This window comes from Triticum aestivum, chromosome 5A (assembly GCF_018294505.1).
Source record: "Triticum aestivum cultivar Chinese Spring chromosome 5A, IWGSC CS RefSeq v2.1, whole genome shotgun sequence".
Classification (NCBI taxonomy): domain Eukaryota; kingdom Viridiplantae; phylum Streptophyta; class Magnoliopsida; order Poales; family Poaceae; genus Triticum; species Triticum aestivum.
The window spans coordinates 366330240-366348073 of NC_057806.1; positions in this window are offsets into that span (position 1 = coordinate 366330240).

Sequence of the window (17834 nt, forward strand, 5' to 3'; positions counted from 1 at the left end):
AAATTCCTTTGGTGTCAACCAAATGACATCTTGTTTCCTATTCCTACTCATAGGATTTGAGATACATGTCATCTCATTTCCTACAAGATTCCTATTCCTACGATAATCCTATCCTATGAACCAAAAGAGGCCTAAAAGTGATTTATACGGCGGGTATGGAGTGCACACTTGCAATATTCTGCACCAGCGCTCGTCCGTGTCGTGCTGCCGGACGGATATGTGAGCAAATCACCGCCCCCGCTACATCCGCACGCGTGACTGACTCATCGTCCGCGTCCATGTTTGTCTCGCCCGGGTCCGGGCCGTTTCCAACATTGTGACCGTCTCTTGCGACCGCACCGCCTTACAACGCCACAGACGACTCGCCCGTCTGCCCTCGCGGCCGTTTCACGCGTCTGCGCCGGCTTACAATGAGGAGGACAACTTGCTCGTCCGCACTGGCTTACAACGCCGCGGCCGGCTCATCTACCTGCTCCCGTGGCCGACTCACCCGTGGTTAATTTCAACTTCACCATAGAGATCATCAACTCCATGGCAGATAATTTCCATCCTAACATATCAGGTGATATCCATCTAAAGTCTATTTTATTAGCATATATTGTTTGTGTCAAACAACAATTGCTTTGGTCTATATATTTTCATATGCAGGACAATTTGTCTACTGCAAAGGTGACCGTTATGTCACTGAGTTGTTGAATTACTCATATCGGGAGTATATTACAAGTATTGCGAGGTTATCAACTCACCATGTTGCCTCCGGTATCAATACATTTCAGTGTTCACTATTGAACTATATACCGGTTTATATCATGATCAAGCATGGAGAGTCTCAAGCCAACTCCTCGAGTCGCCTTAAGACTCGGGGGCAACAAGGACATGACCCGTTCAAGAGCTCCGGATTATTGGAGGGAAGATAACCCGGTCCCGGAGGCTACCGCCATATTGTTGAAAACTTAAAAGGCCGCCAGAAAATTTCCGGCCAAAATAAAGATTCTGGTTTAAAATCCGGTTCAAGAGACATCTCTCTCATGCAAAGCTTTGAGGCTCTCAAATCCGGTTCAAACATCCGGTTCAAGGACAATCTGTCTCCCATAAAGTTTTGAAATCCGGTTTAAAGTTCCGGTTCAAGGAGAATTAATCTCTCGCAAGATTCGAGTTCTCAGAAAAATTAAAGGTTGCCAAAGAGAACTTACTGCCATGATGGCAGTTCAAACATGGGTATCCTGCCTTATGGCTTACCTTATTATGGTCGCTTGGGGGCTTCCTGCTCATCGAGCATAGTTGTTGGTACCCTCTTGATCGGCGCGATGTCAAAATTTATATGGTCACTTCAGGGCTTCCTGTTCAAACATAGGTCGTATTCGAACCAAAGAGAACATAGCTGTTTGTATCCTCTTGATCGGCACACTGCCAAACTCACTAGGGGGCTTCTTGATCGTATTCGAATCATAGCTTAACCCCTTTTGGGTCTGACTTGGATCGTATTCAAATCAGGGTCGTTAAAAACCTCTCAAGGTCATTTGGGGGCTTCCTGTTCAAACATAGGTCATATTCGAACCAAAGAGAACATAGCTGTCGGTACCCTCTTGATCGGCGCAACGCCAAAGCCACTGGGGGCTACATGATCGTATTTGAATCCTAGCTTAACCCCTTTGGAACATTTTACTGATCATATTCGAATCAGAAACCTCGATTTTTATTTGGTTTAAGTTTTTGCAAACAATCTTTGGTTTTTTCTTGAGATTTTTTGTTCAGATCTAAGTATAAGTGTGGTTTCGTTTAAACCCGGCTTGGCTTTGGACGATAAGTCGCCAGCATGTGACAATCATCATATATTTGGAAGTATTGGCTTCTAAGGATTGTGTTATCACCCTTACTGCACAGGTCATGTAAACCGGCAGTACAAATTTAATATCACAATGGTTATATGTGGGATATTATGACCCGTCCTGCGGTAAACCGCCAAGGGATCTTGTGATCTACTTGTGTGCAGGATAAGACTACATTTGGGTGGTTACCCTCCCTGGCTTTTGACGTTAAGTCGCCAGGGCATATGTTGTTTAAACTCTATGCAGGATTTACAGAGTTATGATTTACATAAATGATTAAGTTCTAGCCCATCATCAAAGATTGAAATTGGTGTCTCAAAAGGGTTATCAATTCTTGATTTTCTCAAAGGCTATAAGCCGCCAAGTTATAAAAATTCTGGCTTACAATGGAGGCATATTAAATCGCCATCGGCCAAGAGCCACCGGGTATTTAAACTCTGGATTTACTTGTCAACAGATAAGGTATTCAAAGTCGCTTTGGCGCAATGGCTATTATTTTATCAATGGATATGATTTATTATACAATGGAAAGAATAGTCCCGAGTCGTTGCAGGCTTACGACCCGGCACTTGGGGGCTACATTATTCAGGTTGAGATTATATCAAATATGCAAGTCCCATGTCACTGCCAGCATGCACCATGGCACTTGGGGGCTAATGCAAAGTCATTTTTTGCTCAACTTGTTGAAGACCCGACTCATCACATTCTAAATGAGCCGGCCCTTGGGGGCTACCAATTACTCATGTCAAAAATTCAAGGTACACAAGCCTTAATCCATTATATTGAAAGATCCACTACTCAGTTGGTAGAGTACAAAGCTCTTAACCTTGTGGACGTGGGTTAAAGCCCCATGGTGGAGATTACATCATATGATGTTATTATCAATGAATCATATACAAAGTCCCAGCTCAGTAATATCTTACTGAGCCGGCCCTTGGGGGCTACACGTTGCTCCTCAAGTTTACACGATCATATTTACAAAGTCCCTTCTCATTATTTCATAATGACCCAGCCCTTCGGGGCTACACTAGTTGAAATTTTTATGAGCATAAGTCAATTACAAGTCCCAGGTTGCTGCAAGAATGACAACCCGACACTTGGGGGCTACAGGTGATATGCATATAAGGGAGGAACAATTTCAAATTCTCAGTTTTGAGCCAATCAGGTATTATATTATTATCAGAGAAATATGCAAAGTTTATGACCCGGCGTCATCATAAGATTAACCTGGCATCAGCAACAATTACATGACCCAGTACAATTTGTTTATAACCCGACAATTTTGGCAATCATAAATCGGCAAGATCTACATCTTTAAGCCGGCTGAATATCAGTTGAATATTTCAAGACCAATATTTTTGTCAAATTGGAGCATTGAGGGCCGACTCAAATGGAGTATTTCTTATAATATTTCTTTACAAGAGCCAATGTCAGCAAATTGATTATGAAGCTGGCCTATTGACCCGGATTTTTCAGAAGAAGTGCTCGGATTTTTTCATTGGTAATGTTTGAACACATCTGCTAAAGGAGATTTGCTATGAGATCATGAATACGCATCCAGGAGGAAATGACAAAGATTTAAGGATGATCAGGTGCCGGTTTAGGAAAATATTTAACCTGGAGCACAACCTATCAAGTTTGTTCTTATGTTTATTTTACAGGATCAGTTTAACATGGATAAATCCAAATTAAACTGGGGGCTAATGTCGGAGATATACCCCGCGGTATGACCCAACCGGAAGTATGACCCGGCCGGACTTGGCATTTCATTGGTAACCCGCCAAAGGATTGGTGATTTACGAGTCCGGCGGCTCACTGGTCTGACGACTCATAAGCCTGGCGGCTCACTAATGGCCCCGACGGTGGGTCAGATAGAAGACTAGGCCCAAGGCCCAGAAGGCCGTCTTATGTTATGATGGGCCGGCTTAAGAGGAAAGGCGTAAGGAATATTCTTCTACAAAGGAAGCAAGACTAGGACTCCACTTGTAATAGAGTAATCCTAATCCTACTAGGACTAGTCATGTAACCTGCCCCTTCAACATATATAAGGAGGGGCGTGGCTCCCCAAAGAGGGACAAGCAACAAGCAATAATCTCTAGGGCCAGACACAATTAGAGGAGAGCCGGCTTAACGGCGACTCCCTCGTGATGATAATGAGACCTAGCCACAAACAACATGTAGGGTTGTTACCGGATGATGTTTCCTGGGGCCCGAAGCTGTCTAAATCTTTGTCTTGCATGTTGCGTCTCTCAATTCCGATCAACCCCAAGCTACCGCATAGATGCGTTGGCCTCACGACTAAGTCCTCACACTAGGACATCTGCCGTGACAATTCCACGACAAATATGGAAAATGTTAATGTACATCGAACTATGAGAGTACATATAAATGAGCATGCAACTGCAACTTGACTCGGTCAGGTACCATCTTGGTGTTGATGCTCATGAGGTTCATCTGATCTTGCCAAGTCCCATTGTGTTAACAGTGCTTCGGAAGTAGTGTTAGGTGTGAAGGCAGCTTGGGAACTGGCCAGTTCCGGAGCAAACAAACGAGTAACTCGTTGAGATGCTGGTACAGTTGAAGCGGATGTTGCAGCTGGTGGAGAAGGTGATACTGTGTTTGTAGATTTAGCCAGTGGACTTGGACCTTCTACTACACTATAAGTACCAGCAGAATCTGGATGGCAGATCCTTTTTTGTTTCTCTCGACGAGTAACACCACTCCCTACTATATTATTTTCCTTGCTCTTTTTTGACTTTGCCATGTGAAGCCGTACCCACAACACAAAAGAATAAAATCGTTCTTCAGAACTCATTGATGCATGATATAGACAAGCAATACTTTGATGTAAGACAACCGTATGAGGATGGAATATGTAAGAAAAATAGGACGGGATGACATATTCATAGCTACGGTGTGTAAACTAAGCAGAAGGATTTTCAAGAAAATAGAAGTAATGCAAGCTAGACACCATATGAAAGATGTAACCAATATTACTCTGCCAAGTTAAAAGTGTCTTGTCATAAGTGGCAATTCGAAAAATTAGAAGCAGTACAACGCACAAATCAATGCAAGATGCAACCACTATCAAACTGTCATGTTAAAAGTGTCCAATCATGAGTGACTGATGCGGGATACACAACAACAGTACTTTGATGTAAGAACATGGTATGATAGATAGATGCAGTGTATTCTAGACATAGAACGCCAAGTCATATGCACATGTATAACGTATAAATTCAGCAGGTGCAATTTAATCAAAATAGAAGAAATACAGGCTAGACAACATATGCAACATGAAACCAATTATCACACTGTCAACTTAGAGCACGCACCTGCGATGGTGGAGTACGGGAGATTAACTCATCATGTAGACTTGGGACTTCAACTTCATTAGCAATAGTAGTGGAAAATCTAGAGAGTCTCTGTTTGCGTCGGTGCGGAGGACCACCAACATCCCCTAACTTACTCGTTTCCTTCCTATTTTCTGATATTGCCTTATGAAGTCAAAACCATAAGAAAGATGAATAAAATTAGCTCTGCATAACTGGTTGATGCATGATACAGACGAACACTACTTTAATGTAAGGCAAGCGCATGATAGGAGGATGGAATATATACAAAAAAGACAACATTTCATATTCACACGTACAATAGGAGGATGGAATATGTATGAAAAAACAGTAAGCAGAAGGCATTTCAACAAAATTAGAAGAAATGAAAGCTAGGCACCATATGAACATGCAACCAATATCACTCTATCAGGTAAAAGGTGTCTCGTCGTAAGTGCCATTTCAAGAAATTAGAAGCCGTACAAGCTAGAAGACAATGCAAGATGCAACCTACATCACAGTACCAAGTTAAATGTGTCTTATGGGTAAGTGATTGTTGCAGGTATAAGTTGTAAGCTACACAGATGCAATTCAACATAATCAGAAGCAATACAAACTAGACATCATATGGAAAACACAACCACATATAACAGTTCCAAGTTAGAGCAAGCACCTGTGATGGTGGAGTAGGGGAGATGTGCTCATCATGTACACGTATGTTCTAGAAACAGGAACACGTGTCATATTCACATGCATTATGTGTAAAGTAAGCAAATGCAATTCAACAAAATTAGAAGCAATACAAGCTAGACATCATACACAACATGCAACCACATATAATAGTGCCAAGTTAGAGCAAGCACCTATGATGGTGGAGTAGGGGAGATGTGCTCATCATGTACATGTATGTTCTAGAAACATGAACACGTGTCATATTCATAGGCATTATGTGTAAAGTAAGCAGATGCAATTCAACAAAGTTAGAAGCAATACAAGCTAGACATCATACGCAACATGCAGCCACATATAATAGTGCCAAGTTAGAGCAAGCACCTGTGATGGTGGAGTAGGGGAGATGTGCTCATCATCTACACAGCTACATTGACTGTCTAGCCTTGCGCTTGTTGGGAGGATGGCAGAGTAGAATCTTTAGAGAACCTCCGTTTCAGTTGCTCGGAAGGACCACCATCATCCAATGCCTTGCCAATTTCCTTCAGCTTTATTAATTTTGCATTGTGAGGTCAAACCGACAAGAAAAAGGAATATAATTCGCTCTTCAGAACTCATTCATGCATGATACTGACGAACACTACTCTGATGAAAGGCAAAGTCATGATACGAGGATGGAATATGTACGAAAAAATGGACGGCTTGACATATTCACACCTATGATGTGGTAACTAAGCAGAAGGCACATCAACATATTAGAAGCACTGCAAACTAGACACCATATGAAAGGTGCAATCAATATCACTCTGCCAAGTTAAAACTGTCTCGTCATAGGTGGCGTTCATCAAACTAGAAGCAATACATGCTAGAAACCATATTCAAGACGCAAACCAATATCACACTGCCAACTTAAAGGTGTTCCATCATAAGTGACTGATGTAGGATACACAAGAAGAGTAGTTTCATGTAAGAACACGGTGTGATAGACAGATATAGTATGTACCAAAAACAGGAAAGTGTGTCATATTCACACGTATCATGTGTAAGCTAAGCAGATGCAGTTTACACTAATTAGGAGCAATACAAGCTAGACACCATATGCAACATGCATCCATATATCACACTGCCAAGTTAGAGCAAGCACCTTGGATGGTGGAGTAGGGGAGCGGAGACTTGGACCTTGTAATGCACTATCAGTACAAGGAGAATCGGTACAGATGCTCCGTTTACGTTGCTTCAGAGGACCACCATCATCGCCTTCATTCCTCTTTCTTGATTTTGCCTTGTCAAGTCAAACCCACAAGAAAAAGGAATAAAATTTGCTCTTCAGAACTCATTGATGCATGATACTGACGAACACTACTCTAATGAAAGGCAAAGTCATGATACGAGGATGGAATATGTAAGAAAAAATGGACGGCCTGACATGTTCACACCTATGATGTGGTAACTAAGCAGAAGACACTTCAACAAATTAGAAGCACTGCAAACTAGACACCATATGAAAGGTGCAATCAATATCACTGTGCCAAGTTAAAACTGTCTCGTCATAGGTGGCATTCATCAAACTAGAAGGAATACATGCTAGAAATCATATTCAAGACGCAAACCAATATCACGCTGCCAACTTAAAGGTGTTCCATCATAAGTGACTGATGCAGGATACACAAGAAGAGTAGTTTCATGTAAGAATATGGTGTGATAGACAGATATAGTATGTACCAAAAACAGGAAAGCATGTCATATTCACACGTATCATGTGTAAGCTAAGCAGATGCAGTTTACACTAATTAGGAGCAATGCAAGCTAGATACCATATGCAACATGCAACCAGATATCACACTGCCAAGTTAGAGCAAGCACCTTGGATGGTGGAGTAGGGGAGAAGAGACTTGGACCTAATGCACTATCAGTACAAGGAGAATCGGTACAGATGCTCCGTTTATGTTGCTGTAGAGGACCACCATCATCGCCTTCCTTACTCTTTTCCTTCCTCTTTCTTGATTTTGCCTTGTCAAGTCAAACCCACAAGAAAAAGGAATAAAATTTTCTCTTCAGAACTCATTGATGCATGATACTGACGAACACTACTTTCATGTAAGGCATCCGCATGATAGGAGGATGGAATATGTATGAAAAATAGGACAGTGTGACATATTGACATGTATGATGTATAAAGTGTAAACTAAGCACAAGGTGCTTGAACTTGTTAGAATCAATGCAAGCTAGAAACCATATGAAAGATGAAACCAATATTATTCTGCCAAATTAAAAGGGTGCCCTAACAAATGTATTTGACCAAATTAGAAGCAATACATGGCAAGAGGCTAGAAATAATATGCAATATGCAACGAATAAAGGTGACTCATCGTAAGTGATTGATGTAGGATACATAAGAGAGGTAGTTTCATGTACGAACAAGGTTAACACATAGATGTAGTGTGTACCAAAAATAGGAAGGCATGTCATATTCACAGGTATAATGTGTAAACTAAGTAGATGCAATTCACCCTAACTAAGCAGATGCAATTTACCCTAATTAGAAGTATTACTGCAAAGTTAGAGCAAGCACCTGTGATGGTGGTGTGGGGGAATTGCGGTCATCAACTAGAGAGATACGTTGACTATCTTCATTTAGCCTTGCTGTTTCTTGAGAATCATGTGGGGAGGATGGCACTGCACTCTTTAAACGAGTATGGCGTCTCATAGTAACCCACTCGGGTGACTGTCTCATCTAAGTGATTGACGAGGGATACAAAAGAGCATTAGTTTGTTGTACGAACATGGTTAATAGACATATGTAGTATGTATCAAAAACAGGAAGGCATGTCATTATCAAAGGTATAATGTGTAAAGTAAGCAGATGCAATTTAACCAAATTGGAAGAAATACAAGCTAGACACCATATGCAACATGCAACCACATTTGACAGCGCGAAGTTAAGGAAAGCACCTGGGATGGTTGTGTGAGCTACGTTTACTGTCTCCAACTGCTGACACTTCATCCTTTAGAGCGCTGAAAAGCTTAGTGCATATCTTCGAATTACACTGGAGCGACTTCTGTCTTGTCTTTTCAGCATTCATCAACACCGCGTCAGAGTCTAAAATACCCATGCATAAAAAATAGTGTGAGTATGGGTGAAGTGTGTGCACAATTAGTACAGTGTAAAGGTAGTAGATAGCAGGTCGGTGAGAAATAAATGACAGGAGACATATGATAGCTCTACAACATGCATGGCACACTAAATTACTACAGGATTCTATGAAAATAACATTTGACTGAAAACAAATAGGTCAGTCCATTTTTCTGCACCGTCCGATGTACAAAGAACGGGCAGATCGCCTTCATCTACCTCCAGCCAGTCAGTGTTAACGATCTTCCTCGAAATGGCAGCGACCACCGGCCCAGTCCCCTGCCTGCGCCCTCCCCTCGACCTCACCGCACCACCGTGCTTGGCACCGCCCCCGGCCATCCATATAAGCCCCGCTGACCTCCAGATCGGGCGCAAGCAGCTCCTGCACCCCACACCCCTATGATAGACACCGATGCGCCGCTTCCCCGACGAACAGGCGGACTAGGTGCTCCGCGCACCTAAGCGGGTGTTGCTTCTTTTAATTGCGGTTTGACTGACCCTGAATTGAAATCCAGGCAGGCTACTAACCTCTAGCAAAGGTGAAATAGTAAAGGGAGGAAACCTTGTGCATTTAGTATCACGAAGAAGATGCAGGAAGAAGCCTCAACTAGTTTCTTTCGTGGGATGAATATGGTGTGAGCAGAGACGTAAGGTTTGCACGAATAAGGGAAGAGGAGTACCTCTTTCTGCTGGCAGTGCTGTGTCCTCCTTCTGTTTTTCCAACGATCTTCTTGTGGTTCGCTTGAAATGAGAAGTTGTGGAGGACGGTGCAGCCTTGGACGAACCCATGGCCAAGTTGTTGAGTGTGGTGCGATGGCCGTCTGTCGGCGGCGGGGAAGCAGATCCGAGGCGGCGAATGACGGCGTAGAGGGAACAACTCCAGTGCGGTAGACGGTTGTGACAGTGGAGCAGCAGCAGTGAGGCGTAGGACGGCGTGATCAGAGTAGTTCTGGTATGGCACATGTCGGTGTCGGCATCGTGGAGGCAGCTCTACCTCGGATTCAGCTGCTAAGTCCTTGAGGGTGTTGCGGTTGTGGTTGCATTGGACGACGATGTCAGGGTACCGGCTCCGACGTGATGGAGGAGGGCGGCGGTGGATTGGGCGCTATGGGGTGGAGGACGGAGGAGGCTGGGGTTTCGCGGCTGGTGGAGAGGGCGTTTTGGCGCCCATGGAGTATGAATGGGGAAACAGAGGGAGGCGGGGAACTTAAGGGGGGACAATGTTTCAGTTTGGGACACGCTTATTTGAAATTTGGGGAAAGTTACAAACTTTGCCCCCATCTAAAATTTCGGACATATTGTGGGTCGGGGGTAGGACAGTAATCTCAGGTGTCCCAAATGTGGGCGGGATAGATTTCGGCCGAGCGCATGGGTATTTAGGCGCCCACGGCGTATGAATGCCTCTCGGAGGCGGTTGAGACTGGCGTCTTGGTGAAGTTACAAACCTACCCCGGTTTAGACCTTTGGACATCGGGCCGATAGGCTACACGGTCCAGAGTCAGGACAGTAATTTCCTACCACCAAACATTAGTCTCGCGCGGTTTCAGGTGACCAGAGGCCTATTTGGCGCTTCGTTCAATATTTGGGAGCAGAAGCATTAACGTTTTCGGTTCTCTTGAATTGAACATTCAGGATTTGTCAAACTTCACAAATCTTTACTCTTGAAAATCCTAAAGCTACGATTATTTTGGAATGGAGGTGGTACATTTGAATATACATTGTACACGACTATATATTAAAAAATATGCAACTTACCTCAATTCATGCATGGTTCCAGATATAATCTTCTTGGTTGCAAAAAAAGTTAGACATGCGTATGAATATATATATATAGCATGTTCAAACGCACAACAAAGATTGATGCCCCCTTTTACATCTGATTTACAAATGCCATTATCTCGGGTTCAAATAGATGAATGCACTTCCTATGAATTCGAATCTTCGAAACCCTCTTTATGTTGAATTCGACATGTATTCTATTTCGTAGCTAGCAATTTGGAATGTATCCATGCAAGTGACAAATGTATAAAGTGCTTCACACTAACAACATGGAGTGCACTAATTAATGTTTATATATGAATTGCAAAAGCATCCATTGCCTGTATTTCAAACCGCTCTCACTCTATGGATCGATAATATGAAATAAACACATGCACATGCTAGAATTCAATAGAGTATGGGTGTCTGATAGACCGATTTTCGTCCATACGCAATTTGCAAAATTCATGATCTCATCCAAAAATAATAATGCCATTTATATTTTAATTTAATGCATAGAACTGCCTTTTACACGTAGATACACTATGCCTCAGCCCGTTCTCACAAACACGCTATATATCTCCCTATCTACCGCATAAGTGGACACACTTTATATGCATCGGCATTTCTCTTTCACACATGCTCACAATCTCTCTCGGGGTGTCGGAGAGTCTCACGCACATGCTCTCTCTGTATCTCTCTCTCCCCCCCCTCTCTCTCTCCCTCTCTCTCTCTCTCTCTTTCTGACTACTATGTACCACTCTTTTCACTAATCTCAGCTGGAAAACACTATTTCTCTCACATGCATATATACACATGCATGATCTCTACTAACCCTCTATACGCACATATATATATATATGCCTACGTGTCTCCGGCACACATATTATCTTTAGGCCTCTCTTGCACACATTGCCCCCCCCAGACACACCTCTCTCTTAGTAGTTGGCAGATATGATTCCATCATACCATTCGGTAGGATATCCCTGACTGTTAGGCCGGATGGTAATATGAGGAAAGTTTTACCCTAGTTCGGACCCTTGCAGTTGACGAAAAAGCCTACTCCTGGTACTGCATATTAGTGATAGGGGTGTGTACAAAGTACACGTGAATACCAGGCATTGTGCGTGTGTGTATACTATCGACGAACTAGCCCCCAAGCTTCTATAACATACTGGGGGCCTAGGGTTACAAATCATATATAGTCGGCTTATCACCAGTGGGGACAGAGTCCTCCGCGGCTCTGGTAGCTAGCTTCGTGTTGTACGCCGAGTCCTCCACATGGGTCTTCGTATAACGCGTCTCGATCCAACCTATGTGGCGTAGGATGGAACCGACCCATGAGTCCTCATGTTGAGCCGCCACAACTAGAAATGATGTGCCCTCCACACCACACACGTAATCGGCCACTAAGAAAATAAGCATATACAATAGTACAATGTTATACATGAAAGTTAATTGCATGGTGCATCCAAAAATATTTGTTCTGCATTGTGAATGTTTATATATTCTCCTAAAATATTAGTCACGGGAAAGAGAAACAAAGGACATATCTCCCTTGTCTCCACCGGACATCCCCTCTTTCTACACCACTTTCACGTACGCACACAAACTATCTCTCGGCCCTCTAAAAGTATGCATGCCCACGACACATTCACGCATGACGGTCACTGTATTTCAAGCTAAAGCACTATATAGTCACTGGAGTTCAGAATATGCTCATTACGGTCACCGTATACATTCTCGTGGTGATCATACGATATCTAGCTCACGACACATCTCCATATTTTCTTGATGACACTGATGGACTTTGCATTTGATGCGTGCTCTGTATTTTATTGACGACACTTACGGTCATTGTATTTGAAGCGAAAGCATGATATTGTCACTGGACTTCAGAATAAGCTCATCACGGTCACCACATACATTATGTCATGCTAACCAACATGTGGTTGGATGGTTAGGAGGACAGTGGTTTCTCGAGCCCACCAGGGTTAAAGTCCTGGTGCTCACATTTATCCTGGGTTAATTTTAGTATTTTCCAGCGATGTGTGTTCAGTGGAAGGAGACGTTCCACTCGACTACGAGGCACCTATGGTGACTTCGTAAAATCTCAAGATCATATGCTGGCTCATTCTCTCGAAGGTGCTCATAGGAGTAGGGTGTGCGTGCGCGCGCTTATAGCGGTGAGTGCTTGCGCGTATATATGATCCCTTGCGTCTGTACCGTGTTAAAAAAATACATGTCATGATTATACGGTCACTGGCTCACCTGTACAACTCCGTATTTTGTTGATGACACAATCAATGGACCAGTCAAACGTTCCACATGGCGCAACTAGTGTTGCACCATCGGGGCGCGTAACCATGGGGCCTGTAACGCCCCGAGACCGTTGCGCCAGGTGGCTTCCAGTTTTTGCTGTTGTTGCCTTGTCTTTTGCTTGTGTGTTGCATCTTTCCATGTCATCATGTGCTTTGCATCATCATGTTTTCAAAACTTGCATCCGCCCTGGTCTCCCCGTTCATTCTGTTGTCTATTCTGAGTCCAGACACACCTGCACGCGCCCGCGGCATGTCCGAAATATTATTACATAAGTGGACAGAAAAATATTCTCAAAATGTGATGAAAGTTGGCGTGCGGTCTTTTTATAGTGTAAGTAGACCTCATGTAAAGTTTCATGGCATTCGGAGTTCGTTTGATGCCCCAACGAATAACTATAGCGGCACCGCTGCCGGTCTATCGTCGGACGTTTTCGGTCTCCGGAAACGTTTGCCGGGTTGCATTCCTCCTCTCTCTTCTCAGTCCAACCACACACTTGACCTTGTTCACCTAACCCCTCTTTGCACAGTGCATCGACCCCTCGCCCATGTCCAAAACTTCCCCGAACCCGAACCAGACTATCGTTACCGTTGGGTCCGGATCATCCCCAAACATCTATAAAATATCTCTGTTTTCTTATTTGGACTCCTCTAACCTTTTATTTTCGGTCGTCTGATTATGATCGGAGGGATCCCATAGCCCCTAACCTAATCCACCAGCGTATATAGCGGGGCAACCCTAAAAACTAGGATAGATGTCCCATCCTTCCTCCTTGCCGCTGCCACACTCAAATCACACATCGGGATCCTCCCCGATCCCCTTCTCCTCGGTTTCCTCCTCCACCCAATCCCGAAGGTGCTCGCTGCCTCCTCCCGCATCCCTCTGCTCGCTCGTCCCCGAGCAAACTCACTCGACCGGCCGGCCACCGGAGCACCACCACCAGTGACCAGCAACTCACCGGAGCCAGCATGTGTCCTCCCGAACGCCATGGACAGGAGCCCCGCCATGGGTCTTCAAGTCCGCGGCTGCGTTGTCCCGCGGCCCCCACGTCACCATCAAGCTTCGCTGGCCACCCAAACAGGAGCAGCAGGCCGACCACGTGCCCTCTCCCTCGGTCCCTCCTCCCCATCCTTCCTTCTCCAGCTCTCTCTCTCTCACACACACACATCGCTCTCTCTCTCTCACAGGAGCTTTCTCTCGTCAGCCATGGCGCTGCAAGTCCAAGTTCGCCGTCGCCAAAACCTTGCCTCGCCGGATCCGCCGCCCACTGCCGGGAATCGGTTCCCGTCGATCTCGCCCCGCCTCCGGTGGTCATCCCGCCATCTTTTGTCGCCGGAAGCACAGACATGCCTCTTCGTCAGTCGCAGCAGCCCCGGCCTCCTCTGCTTCATGTCGAGACCGCAACCACCTCCTGCTTCTATCCTCGTTCGAGGGGATGACAATGTGCCTCTGCCATCGAGGGCCGCCTCCGCCTGGATCCGCCAAGTCCCACGTCGCCGGCAGCCATTCCCGCTGTCCGTCGCTCTGAACCTCGCGCCCCAGTTGTTGTTTTTGTTATTCAGAGACGAGAGCAGCATTGCCTCGTCCCGCTCCCCTGCTTCGCTCGCTCGACCCCCCTCCCCCCCCCCCGCGTTGACCAGAGGAGCACGCCCGCTCACGAGGCCCAGCCGCACCACTCCAGCGAGCCGGCCCAGATTTGTCGGCCTGCCTCTGCTCCACGAACCTGGGCCATGGCCCATGGGTGAGCCGCCCCCTCTCTTGTGCACTTTGGCCCAGCAGTTTCGGCCTGTGGTTTTTTTTTCCCTGCTGCGAATTTGTCTAATTTCCAGAGAAACCAGTTTTACAGGAAGCACCCTAGACTTCATGCATATTATAACTCATCATCCGTGCATCGGTTTAAAATGAATTATATATGAAATATGACTAGAATTTCATCTATTTTCCTAATATGCCACTTTCATGAATGTTTAAAATGTTTAACTTACTGTTTGCTTATAATTTGCCATATTGCCATGTTAAAATGCTTTAATTCATAACTAAATAGTTGTAGCTCGGTTTCAAATTAACTTTATATGTAAATGGGGTAGAAAAATGCCTAGTTTAACATGGTGCATTCATCTAGCATGTTTAACAACTCTAAAATTCTGTTTAGGGTAGAACAGTACCAAATCCATAATTTGTACATGAGGATTTTCCGGACTTGTTGTTTGTTGTTCCGACCTCATTTAAACTTGCCTAAATAGGTAGTTTTCATATGCCTCACCTCTTGCCATGATTAATAACATTTAATATTGTTGGGTACATAAACAAGAGTGAACTAAATGATTGAATGTGGTATTTCGTCAATATTTAACTCGTTGCATATTGAGCTCCACTTAACTTGTAGAGTTGTTTGTGCACTTTGCCATGCCATGTTTCATTAAACCGGACATGCATCATACTTGGTTGCGCATCATGTCATGTTCATGTGATGTTTGTTTACTATGTTTCTTGCTTCTTTCCGGGTTGCTTCTCTCGTTAGCTTCGGTTTCGTTCCGGAGTTGTGAGGATTCGTTCGACTACGTCCGTTTGTCTTCTTCATGGACTCGTTCTTCTTTCTTGCGGGATCTCAGGCAAGATGACCATACCCTCGAATCACTTCTATTTTTGCTTGCTAGATGTTCGCTCTATCGCTATGTTGCACTCTCTACCACTTGTTATATCATGCCTCCCATATTGCCATGTCAAGCCTCTAACCCACCTTCCTAGCAAACCGTTGTTTGGCTATGTTACCGCTTTTGTTTAGCCCCTCTTATAGCGTTGCTAGTTGCAGGTAAAGTTTATGTTTGTTCCATGTTGGAACATGGATATGTTGGGATATCACAATATATCTTATTTTAATTAATGCATCTATATACTTGGTGAAGGGTGGAAGGCTCGGCCTTATGCCTGGTGTTTTGTTCTACTCTTGCCGCCCTAGTTTCCATCATATCGGTGTTATGTTTCTTGATTTTGCGTTCCTTACGCGGTTGGGTGTTATGGGAACCCCTTGACAGTTCGCTTTGAATAAAACTCCTCCGGCAAGGCCCAACCTTGGTTTTACATTTTCCTAACAACCTATTACCCTTCCCTTGGGTCGGCAAACCCAAGGGTCATCTTTATTTTAACCCCCCAGGCCAGTGCTTCTCTAAGTGTTGGTCCGAACCAAGCTGCCTGCGGGGCCACCTCGGGGAAACTTGAGTTTTGGTTTTACTCGTAGCTAGTCTCATCCGGTGTTGCCGTGGGAATGAGATACGTGCGACTCCTATCGGGATTGTCGGCACATCGGGTGGCTTTGCTGGTCTTGTTTTACCATTGTCGAAATGTCTTGTAACCGGGATTCCGAGACTGATCGGGTCTTCCCGGGAGAAGGAATATCCTTCATTGACCATGAGAGCTTGTGATGGGCTAAGTTGGGACACCCCTATAGGGTTTAAACTTTTGAGAGCCGTGCCCGCGGTTATGTGGCAGATGAGAATTTGTTAATGTCCGGTTGTAGAGAACTTGACACTTGACTTAATTAAAATGCATCAACCGCGTGTGTAGCCGTGATGGTCTCTTTTTGTAGGAGTCTGGGAAGTGAACACGGTTCTTGTGTTATGCCTGAACATAAGTAGATTCAGGATCACTTCTAGTTCACGACCGTTGCATTGCTTCTCTTCTCGCTCTTATTTGCGTATGTTAGCCACCATATATGCTTAGTGCTTGCTGCAACTCCAACTCATTACCTTATCCTATCCATAAGCTTAAATAGTCTTGATCTCGCAGGTGTGAGATTGCTGAGTCCTCGTGACTCACAGATACTTCCAAACAGTTGCAGGTATCGATTATACCAGTGAAGGTGATGCAACCCACGCTCAAGTGGGAGCTCGATGAAGATCTTGATCATTGTTTTGTTTCGTTTCCTGTTGATCAGTAGTGGTGCCCAGTTGGGAAGATCGGGGATCTAGCATTTGGGGTTGTCTTCTTTTATTTTGGTTCCGTAGTCGAACCTTGATTGTATTCTGGATGATGTATGTTTAACTTGTATTTGTGTGAAGTGGCGATTGTAAGCCAACTCTTTATCCCTTTCTTATTCAGTACATGGGATGTGTGAAGATTACCCCTCTTGTGACAAGCCTACCATGCGGCTATGCCTCTAAGTCGTGACCCGACACGTGGGAGATATAGCCGCATTGTGGGTGTTACAAGTTGGTAATCAGAGCCATCCCCGACTTAGGAGCCCCATGCTTGATCGAATCGCTAACGTTGTTGAGTCTAGAACAAAATGTTTTTGAGTCTTAGGATTATATATATCAGAGAGTAGGATTCTTTTTACTCCTCAGTCCCTTCGTCGCTCTGGTGAGGCCTCCTGATGTAGAAGTTTTTGACTTTTCTCTCCAAAAATTTCATGATTTTTTTAGGATCACGCGGGTATCTTGGAATCATTCCGATAGTCTTGTGACGAGAACATTGTTCTTGGTGCCTCCTGAGATTTAGGGGTTGTGGCAGTGTCCCGGGGAGTTGAGCTCCGAGGTGTCGTCGTCACAATTTTATCGTTGCAGTTCTGGAATACCTGAGTTTCGCCGACATCAAAAATCTCTTTTATGCAGTTGTTGGTGAGATAACCTCGACGCCACCCAGTACTGGGACGGGAGTTCGGGAGTATTGCCATAACTCGTATAACGGATGCTTTTTGAAGGTACATGATTTCTGAAGGTTTCTTGGTTATGTGTTGAAGGATGGATACAGCTGGATGTAGGAATTGTTAGTTTGGGTGTGATATTATGCTTCCCC